Source organism: Hyla sarda, unplaced genomic scaffold (genome assembly GCF_029499605.1).
Source record: "Hyla sarda isolate aHylSar1 unplaced genomic scaffold, aHylSar1.hap1 scaffold_923, whole genome shotgun sequence".
Lineage (NCBI taxonomy): Eukaryota > Metazoa > Chordata > Amphibia > Anura > Hylidae > Hyla > Hyla sarda.
In genome coordinates, this window is record NW_026610953.1 from 14,531 (window position 1) to 30,120 (window position 15,590).

The window sequence follows — 15,590 nt, forward strand, 5'->3', positions numbered from 1 at the left end:
AAAGTTGCAGGCCAAATATGTGTGACATTTCTGCGACTTTAGCTTCTAGAGCATTTTTACAACATTATACATAGGTGCTGAATACATAAAAAGCGACTGTTCAGCGGCAGACAAGTCGCATCGGCTGAAAGTAGGCCAGAATGTCAGTCCATGTTGGAGCAGGTTTAGATACAGTCTAAAGTATAGATCTCAAAGTCTGTGCACAGAATTTAGCAAGGGCCTCGCACCTTCTGATGCATCAGGTAGGTGCACAATAGCATAGCCTAACCCTCTGTACTTTGGTCTATATTGATGCGGGACATAGACAGCCAGCTGATGACCAATCCATTAGTGCAATGGATGGCTGGAAGCATTTGTCTTTGCCTTTGCAATACCACAGAAGCAATGCATGGTCAATGTACAGCAATGACACACCTGTGTGAACAGCCAGGAGACCCCCCCCCCCCATGTTATGTTACATAGTTACATAGTTAGTACGGTCGAAAAAAGACATATGTCCATCAAGTTCAACCAGGGAATTAAGGGGTAGGGGTGTGGCGCGATATTGGGGAAGGGATGAGATTTTATATTTCTTCATAAGCATTAATCTTATTTTGTCAATTAGGAACATTCAGCACCCACCCGCTATCAAGGCAGCTGCCTATCATGTCATGCCCTACCTGCACAGGTGTGCTGGCTACTCAAATGATCCAATTAAGGAGGCCATTTAGTCAGCAGCAGCAGAAGTCCTGTGCCTGGACGCTCCAACAGCGGCCAGACACAAGCAGAAGCAGAAGCAGCAGAAGCAGCAGCAGCACCACCTTTTGTTTTTTGGCTGCAGCAGCAGCAAGGCCCACAGGGCTGGCTAGCTGGCTAGCCAGCAAGCAGGTAGCAATGAAAGTAGGAATCTTTCTTTTTAACCCTGTAAGGGGGTGGTGCACTGTACCCGAAGATACTGCCATATCGGGTCAATGCATAGGGCGACGGAAGCAAGCTTCGAAATCGGCCCCCGTTCTCAAAAATCCATTTAATATATGGTCCCCAGATAGGGGACGTATCAGATATTAAACTGATAAGAACAGATACTACACTTGATCTTAGCCAAAAGGCCGAGAAGCGATAACCGTGAAAGGGGCGGGCCCAACAAGGTGCCCTTCATGGGCACTATCACTGCTTGCTGTCAGGGAGGCTGCCAGACAATTTTCCATGCACACTCTGGGCTGGGGGGCAGTCAACCACCAGTACACACAGCAGAACCTAAACCCATACCATTATTGCTAAGCAGCAAGACAGGGGCCCATTGCACTCCCACGGGGCCTTTTTAAATGCAATCCATAACCCGGATTTGCCAGGAACCCTTCTTACTCCTCCTACTTGCATGTGACACTGGGCTTAGGATCTGCATAGGAAACACACACACAAGCACACACCTACCTTTGTTGCCTGCAGATGCCTCCTTGGCTGTCCCCAAACGGTATCAAACCAACACCCACGGGAAGCTGTAAGCATAGAGGACATGCCTGCACCCCATTGGACTTACCTGTGTGGGTTAAACCCGGGTTATTTGACAACCTATGGCGGTGATGGTTCTGCTCAGGCAGAGCAGTGCTGATGCTCCTCATAAAGCTGTCGCTGCTGTGAAGGTTCTAGGTGACATCACAAATCCCTATGGTTACATACACAACAAAGCTGGGTTGTTGTTGTTTACACTCTGCAAGGCCTGTGGAAGTGAGTGACATCATAGCACTGTAGTTCTGAGGGTTCTAGATGGATGCAACAATCTCCTGTTGCTTCTATGAAGGCCATAATAGACGACATCACCAAACAGCTCCATAGTCACATACACAGCAAAGGAGAGATGTTGTTTACACCTAGTGATGTCAGTGGTATTGAGTGACATCACAGCACAGTGCTAAGGCTCCTGGGCCTGGACACAGCAGCGGCTGCAATATCTCAACGGAGAATACGTTTATATATATGTGTGTGTGTGCGCGTATATATATATATATATATATATATATATATATATATATATATATATTTCTCCGCCGAAATCACTTTTAAACCCATTTCCACCTTTTTTTCCCTTCTCTTCCTCTTACTTTTTTTTCACGTTTTTTTACGTTTTTCTCCTTTTCGCCTCTTTTCTGGGCGTATTATTCTTCTTTTTCTTCTTTTTTTTCGTCTAATGCATACCCCATCAGTGCAGCAATGCTTATTCAATACCGCCAGCAGATGGAGACACTGGGGGATAATTTTCTAAGGATTTATACTGATTTTTCCTGTCTGAATTTGTCGCACAGAAAGTTGCAGGCCAAATATGTGTGACATTTCTGCGACTTTAGCTTCTAGAGCATTTTTACAACATTATACATAGGTGCTGAATACATAAAAAGCGACTGTTCAGCGGCAGACAAGTCGCATCGGCTGAAAGTAGGCCAGAATGTCAGTCCATGTTGGAGCAGGTTTAGATACAGTCTAAAGTATAGATCTCAAAGTCTGTGCACAGAATTTAGCAAGGGCCTCGCACCTTCTGATGCATCAGGTAGGTGCACAATAGCATAGCCTAACCCTCTGTACTTTGGTCTATATTGATGCGGGACATAGACAGCCAGCTGATGACCAATCCATTAGTGCAATGGATGGCTGGAAGCATTTGTCTTTGCCTTTGCAATACCACAGAAGCAATGCATGGTCAATGTACAGCAATGACACACCTGTGTGAACAGCCAGGAGACCCCCCCCCCCCCATGTTATGTTACATAGTTACATAGTTAGTACGGTCGAAAAAAGACATATGTCCATCAAGTTCAACCAGGGAATTAAGGGGTAGGGGTGTGGCGCGATATTGGGGAAGGGATGAGATTTTATATTTCTTCATAAGCATTAATCTTATTTTGTCAATTAGGAACATTCAGCACCCACCCGCTATCAAGGCAGCTGCCTATCATGTCATGCCCTACCTGCACAGGTGTGCTGGCTACTCAAATGATCCAATTAAGGAGGCCATTTAGTCAGCAGCAGCAGAAGTCCTGTGCCTGGACGCTCCAACAGCGGCCAGACACAAGCAGAAGCAGAAGCAGCAGAAGCAGCAGCAGCACCACCTTTTGTTTTTTGGCTGCAGCAGCAGCAAGGCCCACAGGGCTGGCTAGCTGGCTAGCCAGCAAGCAGGTAGCAATGAAAGTAGGAATCTTTCTTTTTAACCCTGTAAGGGGGTGGTGCACTGTACCCGAAGATACTGCCATATCGGGTCAATGCATAGGGCGACGGAAGCAAGCTTCGAAATCGGCCCCCGTTCTCAAAAATCCATTTAATATATGGTCCCCAGATAGGGGACGTATCAGATATTAAACTGATAAGAACAGATTTTGATTGAAAGAGCTTTATTTTCCGTTCAGTCATTACAAGTCGTACAATAAATTACAGTCACACAAAGCATGATAGTACAATACACAGCAAAGGTTCCCTAAGCTATACATCGCACACCATGCTACTCTAACATTCAGCTCAATCCTGCAATATAAAGGCACAAGAGATCAAACAAAAACCAAATAATACACTCTGTGATCGGGGTAGGGGTGTGGGCGACTATGTGGGGGTAGGGAGGGGGCGGATCACAGGGCCAAACTGTTGGGCTGTATCTTCAGGGAGACATGGGAGAAGGAGAGGGGTCTTCACTCCTCTTCTTCCTCATCAACGGCCGAGCTGTCCAAGATGGAATAGTCTCTAAGCAGGTTCTTGATGAACCTGCGGCAGTCCCGGACGGACATGTTTTCCCTGTTGATCACGAGGCGGTTCCTGGCAAGCCACACTGCGTCCTTAAAACAGTTCATAAGGCGCCAGGCCTCCTGGATGGCCTCCACGTCGTGGGTCCCAGGGAACAGGCCGTAAAGCACCGAATGGTACGATAGGCAGCTCCTGGGCACTGAGTCTCTGAGTTCCTGTTCTAGGGCGTCCAACAGACCCTGTGCAAAGGGGCACTGCCAAAACACGTGGAAAGATGTTTCCTCCACGTAGGGGCAACGGGGGCAGTACCGGGTCTTGCACAGGTTGCGGGCATGCATGAATGACCTGAGAGAGAGACCTCCCATGACGGCCATCCACGACAAGTCCTTGTGTCCATTGGTAAGCCGCTTTGAGGCCACATTGTTCCAAACTGTCTCTGCAGTGGCTGCGGGGAGTCCCGGAACCAGCTCGGTCGAGTCCTTAGCTCGGATGAGCTTGTGGATTGTCTTTGGCTTCCATAGGTCTGGTTTCAGTCCTTCCAGCTGGTGCTCCCTCACAAACCGGACAACATCCCCATAGAACCAGGGAGTGTTCCAGTTGTAAGGGATGGAGCTGTCCCACTTGTCCCAGCCCAGCTGTCTCCAGAGGGGCATGAGAAGCAAGCGAGACATGGACCTGCCCGCTGAGCCAGTCTTTTCTACAAGAGTCCGCTGCACCGTGACACATGCAAAGGAGGCCCTCAGCAGAGCGGGGATGTCGGGTATTCCCTTCCCTCCCTTGCGGGGTTCCTTGTACATCACGGTCCTCTTGACTCTGTCCATTTTGCCCCAGACGAAGCCAAACACTGTCCGGGTGATGGCCTTGCAAACGGTGGTATGGGGAGGCCAGGCCTGTGCGGTATATTGGAGCACAGGCAAAACTTCACTCCGCAGGACAAGTGCCTTGCCTTCCATCGTGAGCTTTCTGGAGCTCCACAGTCCGATCTTTGAGTTTATCCTTCCTAGTCGGTCTTGCCAAGACTTAAGGGCCGCTCCTTCCTTCCCGAACCAGACTCCAAGAATTTGAATGAAGTCCGGCTTAATAGTAAAGGGGAAGGGGGCGGAAGAAGCCAGGTGCCACTCCCCGAAGAGCATGGCCTCCGACTTCCCACAGTTGACTTTTGCCCCCGAAGCTCTGCCGAAGTCCTCGCAGGTCTGGACGAGTGCAGTCACCGAACGCTGGTCAGCGCAGAAGACGGTCACGTCGTCCATGTAGAGCGAGCACTTGACCTCGTGGCGATCTGATAAGAACAGATACTACACTTGATCTTAGCCAAAAGGCCGAGAAGCGATAACCGTGAAAGGGGCGGGCCCAACAAGGTGCCCTTCATGGGCACTATCACTGCTTGCTGTCAGGGAGGCTGCCAGACAATTTTCCATGCACACTCTGGGCTGGGGGGCAGTCAACCACCAGTACACACAGCAGAACCTAAACCCATACCATTATTGCTAAGCAGCAAGACAGGGGCCCATTGCACTCCCACGGGGCCTTTTTAAATGCAATCCATAACCCGGATTTGCCAGGAACCCTTCTTACTCCTCCTACTTGCATGTGACACTGGGCTTAGGATCTGCATAGGAAACACACACACAAGCACACACCTACCTTTGTTGCCTGCAGATGCCTCCTTGGCTGTCCCCAAACGGTATCAAACCAACACCCACGGGAAGCTGTAAGCATAGAGGACATGCCTGCACCCCATTGGACTTACCTGTGTGGGTTAAACCCGGGTTATTTGACAACCTATGGCGGTGATGGTTCTGCTCAGGCAGAGCAGTGCTGATGCTCCTCATAAAGCTGTCGCTGCTGTGAAGGTTCTAGGTGACATCACAAATCCCTATGGTTACATACACAACAAAGCTGGGTTGTTGTTGTTTACACTCTGCAAGGCCTGTGGAAGTGAGTGACATCATAGCACTGTAGTTCTGAGGGTTCTAGATGGATGCAACAATCTCCTGTTGCTTCTATGAAGGCCATAATAGACGACATCACCAAACAGCTCCATAGTCACATACACAGCAAAGGAGAGATGTTGTTTACACCTAGTGATGTCAGTGGTATTGAGTGACATCACAGCACAGTGCTAAGGCTCCTGGGCCTGGACACAGCAGCGGCTGCAATATCTCAACGGAGAATACGTTTATATATATGTGTGTGTGTGCGCGTATATATATATATATATATATATATATATATATATATATATATATATTTCTCCGCCGAAATCACTTTTAAACCCATTTCCACCTTTTTTTCCCTTCTCTTCCTCTTACTTTTTTTTCAAGTTTTTTTACGTTTTTCTCCTTTTCGCCTCTTTTCTGGGCGTATTATTCTTCTTTTTCTTCTTTTTTTTCGTCTAATGCATACCCCATCAGTGCAGCAATGCTTATTCAATACCGCCAGCAGATGGAGACACTGGGGGATAATTTTCTAAGGATTTATACTGATTGTTCCTGTCTGAATTTGTCGCACACAAAGTTGCAGGCCAAATATGTGTGACATTTCTGCGACTTTAGCTTCTAGAGCATTTTTACAACATTATACATAGGTGCTGAATACATAAAAAGCGACTGTTCAGCGACAGACAAGTCGCATCGGCTGAAAGTAGGCCAGAATGTCAGTCCATGTTGGAGCAGGTTTAGATACAGTCTAAAGTATAGATCTCAAAGTCTGTGCACAGAATTTAGCAAGGGCCTCGCACCTTCTGATGCATCAGGTAGGTGCACAATAGCATAGCCTAACCCTCTGTACTTTGGTCTATATTGATGCGGGACATAGACAGCCAGCTGATGACCAATCCATTAGTGCAATGGATGGCTGGAAGCATTTGTCTTTGCCTTTGCAATACCACAGAAGCAATGCATGGTCAATGTACAGCAATGACACACCTGTGTGAACAGCCAGGAGACCCCCCCCCCCCCCATGTTATGTTACATAGTTACATAGTTAGTACGGTCGAAAAAAGACATATGTCCATCAAGTTCAACCAGGGAATTAAGGGGTAGGGGTGTGGCGCGATATTGGGGAAGGGATGAGATTTTATATTTCTTCATAAGCATTAATCTTATTTTGTCAATTAGGAACATTCAGCACCCACCCGCTATCAAGGCAGCTGCCTATCATGTCATGCCCTACCTGCACAGGTGTGCTGGCTACTCAAATGATCCAATTAAGGAGGCCATTTAGTCAGCAGCAGCAGAAGTCCTGTGCCTGGACGCTCCAACAGCGGCCAGACACAAGCAGAAGCAGAAGCAGCAGAAGCAGCAGCAGCACCACCTTTTGTTTTTTGGCTGCAGCAGCAGCAAGGCCCACAGGGCTGGCTAGCTGGCTAGCCAGCAAGCAGGTAGCAATGAAAGTAGGAATCTTTCTTTTTAACCCTGTAAGGGGGTGGTGCACTGTACCCGAAGATACTGCCATATCGGGTCAATGCATAGGGCGACGGAAGCAAGCTTCGAAATCGGCCCCCGTTCTCAAAAATCCATTTAATATATGGTCCCCAGATAGGGGACGTATCAGATATTAAACTGATAAGAACAGATACTACACTTGATCTTAGCCAAAAGGCCGAGAAGCGATAACCGTGAAAGGGGCGGGCCCAACAAGGTGCCCTTCATGGGCACTATCACTGCTTGCTGTCAGGGAGGCTGCCAGACAATTTTCCATGCACACTCTGGGCTGGGGGCAACTCAGTGAGCCTATTCTCCCAGTGAGTTTCGGCACCTCGGGGTCACCACTCCCCGAGGCACAAAGTACCTCGGCTCTAGACCCTCTCAGCCTCATGGCGAGACCCGGAGGGAACAGGTCACATCGGGGCAGCCGTCGAGCTGATTCCTCAGAACCAGCCCCGGAAAGCCCTGGTACACCTGCATCCTCCATGCAGCACCCATCCCCACCAGCCCCATACCGGCGTTACTGTCCACCGGCATGAAAAACTGATAAGAACAGATTTTTTTTTTTTTTTTTTTTTATTGAAAAGGAAATATACAATACATAACCAAGTAAATCATTCAAAAAATTACATATTCATCTGAAAACACATGAATAACACATATTTGACATATACAATATATACAGGAAGCATGTCTTTACATGTACATATAACAAAAAGCTTTCCCTTCATGACTTTCCCTCAGAAAAAATAAATTGCAGCGGATTCTGTCCCTCCAACTGTCCCTTCATATCAGGATATAATCTGTAAGAAAAGAAAAAGAAAGACAAATAAGAATACACTCATAACCAGTGCTTCCATTTTTTGTGTTTCCAGATCCCCTCTGCATCATCAGAACCATAGTTTTTCCTATCACATAATACGTAAAGGTAAATTTTACCACGGATCATGCCCAGACACTCCTTCACACTTACTTCAGTTTGATTGAAAATCCTAATATTCCTTACATCCCACAGAACCTCTTTTACACAATTTACTATGAACCATAACACTCTTGCCTTCTCTCTCTCCACTGCACACAAACCAAACATCATCATATTAAAGGATAAGATTTCAATTCCAGTAACATTTTTAATTAGACCAGACATTCTTCTCCACACAGACTTCGCATAACCACACTCCCAAAACACATGTACATAATTCTCACATCCACCGCAACCATCCCTGGGACACACTTCACTGTCTACCAATCTCCTTCTCCTCTGAAATTCCCTTGTTGGCAGACACCCATGAGCTAACATCCAAGACAAGTCCTTTTGTTTATTTGTCAGTTCCTTGTGACTGACATTTTTCCACACTACCTTACAATCCTTCTCAGACAGACCTCCCACACATTCCACTGTTTCTCTCTGCTCCAACACTTTCATCACCTTCTTACTATCATTCCATTCAGTCACACATTCCAGATTATTTTTCCTGACACACCGCCCTATTCTCTGATAGAACCAAGGAACCTCAAAACTTACAGGTACCCTTAAGTCCCTTTCCATTAGCTTATATTTCAACAACACATTACCAGCCAAATACCTTACCATGCACCCAAACACACATTCCTTCTTACTTACAGCGAGACAAAAACTGACATACTTCACAGCCAGGAACACTTCCACATTCATCATTCCTTTCCCACCATGCATTCTGCTTTTCACCACCTTCCCACGACTCAATTTCTCCATCCTTGAATTCCATAAGAAAACAAAGATCTGCCTGATAATTCTTGCCAGACACCTATCCGGTGGAGGAAACACATAATTAACATAAAGCAAAATAGGAATTATAACAGCTTTAATAACCAGAATCCTTCCCTCAATCGATAAAGTCCTTAAAGACCAGAAGTTTATTTTATTCCCCACCCTCCCCAAAACCCTCTCCCAACTTTCTTTCCCATACAAATCATTATCAAACACCACCCCAAGCACTTCCACACCACCCTCTCTCACAGGCCACTCGCACAACCCACTCTCTCCCCACCCCTCAAAAAATTTACAACCACTCTTCCCAACATTAAGCTTAAACCCACTCATTAAACAGAAACACTCAATCAATAACTTAGCACGCCTTACCCCTGCCATTGACTTACATACAACAGTAACATCATCCATGTAACCAATCACTCGCATATCCTTCCCATGACTACCAGGTATTTCTATACCCCGCATCACCTTATCTCTCCTAATCATCCCCAACAAAGGCTCAATCATACAAATAAAAAGAATTGGCGACAGGGGACACCCCTGCCGCACTCCAGATTTTATACTCACCTCCCTACTCAGAAAACCATTGACCTGAATCTTACTATAAATGTCCCTATACAAACATTCAATCCACTTCACCATTCTGTCCGGCACATTCATCCTCCTCAAAACCCTAAACAATAAATCATGCACCACCCTATCATACGCTTTTTCAAAATCCACCGTAACAACAGCCACACCTTGCTTCCTAGTTTTACAGTCCCACAATACATCCCTCAGACCTAACAGACATTCAGAAATCCTACGGTCAGGCACTGCACACATTTGCTCCTCACCTACCATACAATCAATCACATCCTTTAACCTATTCGCAATAACTTTAGCAATAATTTTGTAATCACAATTCAAGAGCGCTATAGGCCTCCAATTTTTAAGATCCCTCTTATCCCCTTTTTTAAACAATAACACAGTCACACTCTCACTCATACTTTTAGATAACTTCCCTCTCCTAAGTACTTCCTTACACACCTCCCATACATAATCCCCTAACATATCCCAAAACACAAGATAAAATTCCACAGGCAATCCATCACTCCCTGCCACCTTTCCTTTCTTCATCCCATTCACAGCATCCTCCACCTCACTCTTCCTCACATCCTCTTCCATAAAGAACCCATCAATTTCATCCAAACGCTTATCCACATATCCCAAACATTCCTCCTCTAGAGTCACGTCCCGCTCCTTCTCCGTGAATAAATCAGAATAAAACTTCCACACTTCCTCTAACACCTCATCCTTACCAAAGACCTCTACCCCATCATTCTTAAAAACACTCATCATCTCAGTTTTTTTACTGAATGCCTTTTTAAAGAAAAATTTGCTACATTTCTCATCCTTCTCTTTCACTTCAACCCTAGCCTGTGCAATAATCTTCCTTCCATTCCTCTCCAGACACTCATTCACACTTCCACGAGCTTCCTCAATCTCCTTCTCAACACTCATCCCCAAACGCCTCAATTCATACAAATACTCTAACCTTCTTTGCCATCTCTCATACTCTTCTCTATCTTTCCTCCCTTTCTCACACCCTTTTTTAATAAAAAACCTTTTAGTCTCTAACTTCACCCACTCCCACCACTCAACCACACTATAAAATGCATCCTTCCTCAACACCCATCCATCAAAACGCTCCCTATATTCTTGTAATACACATTCATTATCCAATAAAGACACATTCAACTTCCAAACACCCTTTCCATACTCACTTACACCACCACCTTTTACCACACACTCAATCCAGGCATGATCCGTGAACGGTAACCTCCTCCGTCTGAAATTAGAAACAGACATTAGTTTTGAGACAAAAATGAAATCAATACGCGAACTTGTATTGTTAGAAAAATATGTATAACCGATAGTACCATCATTATGGGCAACAAAGGAATCCTTTAACCCAAATAAATTTACAATCTCTTTAAGCTGCTTACTAGTACTGTCTAAACCAGACCCACCACCCACCGTAGTACTACTCCTATCCCCCTCTGTTATTATACAATTGAAATCCCCTATAAGGAACACATCATCCCTCCCACTCAAAAAGAAATATAATTTCTCAAACACCTCCCCTCTTTCCTTCCTCCCAGTTGGAGCATAAACATTAATTACTTTATATGTGAAACCCCTGAAAATAAAATGCACTAATAATACCCTACCCGGAACAATATGGACAACTTTTTTAACAACAAACTCATTACTTTTGAACAAAATCCCCACCCCCGAATTACGTTCCATTGAACCAGACCATACCGATTGCCCATAAGGCCAGGAGATATTTGGCTCCCCATCCAAGCAGCACTCCTGGAGACCTAAAACATCAAAAGAATATCCAGAAAGTAAATCAAAAATGGCGGATCTCCTTTCTAAAGATCTAATACTGCGGACATTTAGAGAACCAATTGTTAAACTCATTCAAACATTTGAAGGAAAAAAAGGAAATACAAAATCAAGCATTATCAAAAGGAGGCCTAGCCTTTCCCCGACCTCTACCCTTATTTTTTGCCTCCCCTTCCTTAAACTTAAGAGTCTTTGTCAATTTTTTGACCTGACATTCCTCCAAATAACCTGTGCCCAGGGAGGATAAAGAGGAGTCAGAATCAATCTGACATGACGACCCTCCACCTGCCTCCTCCCTTCCCGGGCTAGGAAAGTCCTCAATCCTTTGACTCTGAGGAGTCGGACAGTCATCCTCCGATTCTTCCACCGGCATCTTTCTCTTCAAGGATTCTTTGTCCACAGTCATCTCCTCTGGGGGATCAGAGGCCTCCGAAACAGATGCCTCCGAAACAGACTCCGCCTTCTCCCCCTCTGCCACCAAAGCATCCGGAACAGACCTAGAAATGGAAGGAAAAACAGGGGCAGACTCTGCTTCACTGGTCAGCACGCTAACCTCTGCATCGCCTGCCCTGGCAGCATTGGAGTCCTCAGGAACTGTCCCACCTCGAAGAGCCATTGCATATGATCGGGGTGCCCCGGACTGGTAAGTGGGGCAACTCCTAGCCAGGTGATCCGAAGAACCACAGAAATGACACTTGCGTTTCTCGGGACAGTCTGCAGTGCGGTGATCAGGCTTGTGGCAGTTCCTGCAAACTTGCCCGGTTGTACAGTTCTCTCTGGTATGACCAAAGCAAAAACAGTCCCGGCAAAAACTTGGCATCCCCAGGTAGTGCAGAAACCCCCTGTTGTTCCCTATCGCAAAGTTCTGCGGGGGGTGACAAAAACCTTCAGCACCACCCTCGGGGGCAGGCCTAAACTCCACCCAAAAACGTCTCATGCCTGTGAAAGTCCCCAGGATGTTATTTTTCCTCTCCGCACCAGAAACAGACACACAATACCTTCTTAGAAAGGTCTGGATCTCCTCATCCCGCACAAAAGGGTTGTACATATGCACTACCACTGGAATTTTCTTAGGCCGAGCCTCGCAGGAAATGAATCGGATCCCTTGTAGGTCAGGGTGAGAAGCATTCTCCTTACTCCGGTAGAGACAGGTACGGAGATCATCCAGGTTGTAGAAGGTCACGTCAAAGAATCCTTGGCTGGGAAAGACCTGGACACAGAAGATGGAAGCATGCGGCATCCTCAGCACTCCCTCCACGACCTTCTGCTGGACATGCAAAATCCCGTAGGCACTCCTCTTTTCCTCCTCGATAAACAGCCGTACTGTATTAGGAGCGTTCGGCGCATTAGCCATCCTCTCCGGCAGACCCGTCCTCCGATGATCACCTTCCCGTTATCCTGGGACTAAGCCCTCTCCCCAATAGCAGCAGGTGGGTGAAGCCCAGGCAATAAACCTGGGCGATCCCACAAGGCCGAGGAGAGGGGTACCCGAATACCTTAGGGCAAGACACTTGATCTTAGCCAAAAGGCCGAGAAGCGATAACCGTGAAAGGGGCGGGCCCAACAAGGTGCCCTTCATGGGCACTATCACTGCTTGCTGTCAGGGAGGCTGCCAGACAATTTTCCATGCACACTCTGGGCTGGGGGGCAGTCAACCACCAGTACACACAGCAGAACCTAAACCCATACCATTATTGCTAAGCAGCAAGACAGGGGCCCATTGCACTCCCACGGGGCCTTTTTAAATGCAATCCATAACCCGGATTTGCCAGGAACCCTTCTTACTCCTCCTACTTGCATGTGACACTGGGCTTAGGATCTGCATAGGAAACACACACACAAGCACACACCTACCTTTGTTGCCTGCAGATGCCTCCTTGGCTGTCCCCAAACGGTATCAAACCAACACCCACGGGAAGCTGTAAGCATAGAGGACATGCCTGCACCCAATTGGACTTACCTGTGTGGGTTAAACCCGGGTTATTTGACAACCTATGGCGGTGATGGTTCTGCTCAGGCAGAGCAGTGCTTATGCTCCTCATAAAGCTGTCGCTGCTGTGAAGGTTCTAGGTGACATCACAAATCCCTATGGTTACATACACAACAAAGCTGGGTTGTTGTTGTTTACACTCTGCAAGGCCTGTGGAAGTGAGTGACATCATAGCACTGTAGTTCTGAGGGTTCTAGATGGATGCAACAATCTCCTGTTGCTTCTATGAAGGCCATAATAGACGACATCACCAAACAGCTCCATAGTCACATACACAGCAAAGGAGAGATGTTGTTTACACCTAGTGATGTCAGTGGTATTGAGTGACATCACAGCACAGTGCTAAGGCTCCTGGGCCTGGACACAGCAGCGGCTGCAATATCTCAACGGAGAATACGTTTATATATATGTGTGTGTGTGCGCGTATATATATATATATATATATATATATATATATATATATTTCTCCGCCGAAATCACTTTTAAACCCATTTCCACCTTTTTTTCCCTTCTCTTCCTCTTACTTTTTTTCACGTTTTTTTACGTTTTTCTCCTTTTCGCCTCTTTTCTGGGCGTATTATTCTTCTTTTTCTTCTTTTTTTTCGTCTAATGCATACCCCATCAGTGCAGCAATGCTTATTCAATACCGCCAGCAGATGGAGACACTGGGGGATAATTTTCTAAGGATTTATACTGATTTTTCCTGTCTGAATTTGTCGCACAGAAAGTTGCAGGCCAAATATGTGTGACATTTCTGCAACTTTAGCTTCTAGAGCATTTTTACAACATTATACATAGGTGCTGAATACATAAAAAGCGACTGTTCAGCGGCAGACAAGTCGCATCGGCTGAAAGTAGGCCAGAATGTCAGTCCATGTTGGAGCAGGTTTAGATACAGTCTAAAGTATAGATCTCAAAGTCTGTGCACAGAATTTAGCAAGGGCCTCGCACCTTCTGATGCATCAGGTAGGTGCACAATAGCATAGCCCAACCCTCTGTACTTTGGTCTATATTGATGCGGGACATAGACAGCCAGCTGATGACCAATCCATTAGTGCAATGGATGGCTGGAAGCATTTGTATTTGCCTTTGCAATACCACAGAAGCAATGCATGGTCAATGTACAGCAATGACACACCTGTGTGAACAGCCAGGAGACCCCCCCCCCCCCCCCCCATGTTATGTTACATAGTTACATAGTTAGTACGGTCGAAAAAAGACATATGTCCATCAAGTTCAACCAGGGAATTAAGGGGTAGGGGTGTGGCGCGATATTGGGGAAGGGATGAGATTTTATATTTCTTCATAAGCATTAATCTTATTTTGTCAATTAGGAACATTCAGCACCCACCCGCTATCAAGGCAGCTGCCTATCATGTCATGCCCTACCTGCACAGGTGTGCTGGCTACTCAAATGATCCAATTAAGGAGGCCATTTAGTCAGCAGCAGCAGAAGTCCTGTGCCTGGACGCTCCAACAGCGGCCAGACACAAGCAGAAGCAGCAGAAGCAGCAGCAGCACCACCTTTTGTTTTTTGGCTGCAGCAGCAGCAAGGCCCACAGGGCTGGCTAGCTGGCTAGCCAGCAAGCAGGTAGCAATGAAAGTAGGAATCTTTCTTTTTAACCCTGTAAGGGGGTGGTGCACTGTACCCGAAGATACTGCCATATCGGGTCAATGCATAGGGCGACGGAAGCAAGCTTCGAAATCGGCCCCCGTTCTCAAAAATCCATTTAATATATGGTCCCCAGATAGGGGACGTATCAGATATTAAACTGATAAGAACAGATTTTTTTTTTTTTTTTTTATCTAAAGCCGAGGAACGTGCTTTCGATTCACCCAAAGTGCAAGAAAAAGTGCAAACGTGTTACACTAAAAAAAACGTGCACAAAGGATGCGGTCTATCGCAAGCCCTTCTCCGATAGGAGAGAGGCCCCCCAACAAACCTTACCCTTCGCCTCCGGACCAAAAGGTACCTGCGAGGTTCCAGGTTCGATGTCCCTTTTCGCCGAAGCTACTAGGGGACCACAAATGCTCCCGGCATCCCCCTTGGCGTTAGCCAAGGTATCTGCCCGCAGAGCCGATTACGGTAGGTACCCTGCCAAAGCAGGAGTACCCGGGGTGTTTGCAGGGAGGTGCGGAACCTAATGGCCACACACACCTCCCCTAGACCGCCAGGAGGGACACCCAGAAGGGCTACCGCATCCTGACAAATCCTGTGAACACACAACACGCAAAAAGTGACACAGTGAGACAAAAAATAAATAAATAAGTGAATGTGTGCAGATATACTGCCCGGACATCCGGCCGGATCTATAAAAAT

At 46.5% G+C, this 15,590-nt stretch overlaps 3 non-coding genes and 2 pseudogenes across 3 annotated transcripts; all 5 read right to left on the reverse strand.

Moving 5' to 3' along the window:
* Window positions 1-909: 909 nt before the first annotated feature.
* On the reverse strand, window positions 910-1,100 carry LOC130349790 (U2 spliceosomal RNA). The gene has a single exon (XR_008887042.1). It is a non-coding gene; the product is annotated as a U2 spliceosomal RNA (small nuclear RNA).
* Window positions 1,101-3,192: 2,092 nt separating this feature from the next.
* On the reverse strand, window positions 3,193-3,362 carry LOC130349787 (U2 spliceosomal RNA; annotated as a pseudogene).
* A 1,574-nt stretch (window positions 3,363-4,936) lies between these two features.
* Window positions 4,937-5,036, reverse strand: LOC130349749 (U2 spliceosomal RNA; annotated as a pseudogene).
* A 2,093-nt stretch (window positions 5,037-7,129) lies between these two features.
* LOC130349802 (U2 spliceosomal RNA) lies at window positions 7,130-7,320 on the reverse strand. The gene has a single exon (XR_008887049.1). It is a non-coding gene; the product is annotated as a U2 spliceosomal RNA (small nuclear RNA).
* A 7,583-nt stretch (window positions 7,321-14,903) lies between these two features.
* Window positions 14,904-15,087, reverse strand: LOC130349794 (U2 spliceosomal RNA). The gene has a single exon (XR_008887044.1). It is a non-coding gene; the product is annotated as a U2 spliceosomal RNA (small nuclear RNA).
* Window positions 15,088-15,590: the final 503 nt, after the last annotated feature.